The sequence below is a fragment of the Coenobita brevimanus genome, chromosome 100, assembly GCF_032717465.1.
Source record: "Coenobita brevimanus isolate Jiangsu-jjx chromosome 100, ASM3271746v2, whole genome shotgun sequence".
In the NCBI taxonomy this organism is placed as follows: Eukaryota; Metazoa; Arthropoda; class Malacostraca; order Decapoda; family Coenobitidae; genus Coenobita; species Coenobita brevimanus.
Genome location: NC_137053.1, coordinates 39169013 through 39170066, shown reverse-complemented (window position 1 = coordinate 39170066; position 1054 = coordinate 39169013). Strand labels below are relative to the sequence as shown.

At 43.8% G+C, this 1054-nt stretch overlaps 1 non-coding gene across 1 annotated transcript; it reads right to left on the bottom strand.

The window, feature by feature from the left end:
- Positions 1 to 742: 742 nt before the first annotated feature.
- On the bottom strand, positions 743 to 837 carry TRNAI-UAU (transfer RNA isoleucine (anticodon UAU)). Its single transcript has 2 exons — positions 800 to 837; positions 743 to 778 (listed from the first exon to the last, which is right to left on the bottom strand). It is a non-coding gene; the product is annotated as a tRNA-Ile (tRNA).
- Positions 838 to 1054: the final 217 nt, after the last annotated feature.

Below are 1054 nucleotides of genomic sequence, written 5' to 3'. Positions count from 1 at the left end.
CAACCCCTTACCAGCACAGATGTCCACCAAAGCACTACCATTCCCATCTACTTCCGCTGGCACACCCCACTGACCAACCACTCCATCCACTCGTACATTCCCGACTTTGCCATTCATGTCTCCAATCAACAGCACTCTCTCGCTCCTCTCAAACTTGTCCATACATGCTTCTACTCTCGCCCAAAACTCATCTTTCACTCTTGCCACTCGATCCTCAGTTGGAGCATACACACATACAATCGCCCATGCTTGTATACCTACTTTCATCCTCACCCATACAAGCCTTGCACCCACTGTTCCATACTCTCTTATATTCTCCTTCCACTTCTTGCTTATCATCAGACATACTCCCTCTCTTGCCCTCTCATCCTCACTGACTCCCGCACATATACCTACACCGTATTCCCATTCTCTCATCCTTTCACCTTTCCATTTAGTTTCAGTCAATCCACATATATCCACTTTTGCATCCTCAAGCACCTGGACAATCTCTCTCTCTTTCACTTCATCATTCACTCCTCTCACATTCCACGTTCCTACTCTCAGAATGTCCTTTGTCCGTTCCTTAGTCGTCAACGTATGGTCCGTCCGGGTCCGAGGCGCTTTATTTGCTTTTTTAGTTAGTTCTTTTTACGGGGTGGGGCACTAACCCACCACCAACCCTTTTAGTCGCCTCGTACGACAAGCAGGGATACTGGGGGAGTATTCTTGAAACCCCCCTACCCCCAGGGGGGAAAATTGCTGCCCCTGGTGAGGCTCGAACTCACAACCCCGGCATGGCTTAGCAGCGTACACTGTCTATAAGTACCGTGCGCTAACCGATTGCGCCACAGGGGCAAAGATAATAAAAACAATATATACAATATATACAACCAAATTATCATTTATTATACAACAAAGCTCAAACTGACTCCGTGCTGCAGTCTCAAGGGTGTAACCAGCTCACACAATCACATGTAACCTGAAGAAATTAAATACATGAACATATATATATATATATATAAATATATATATATATATATATATATATATATATATATATATATATATATAT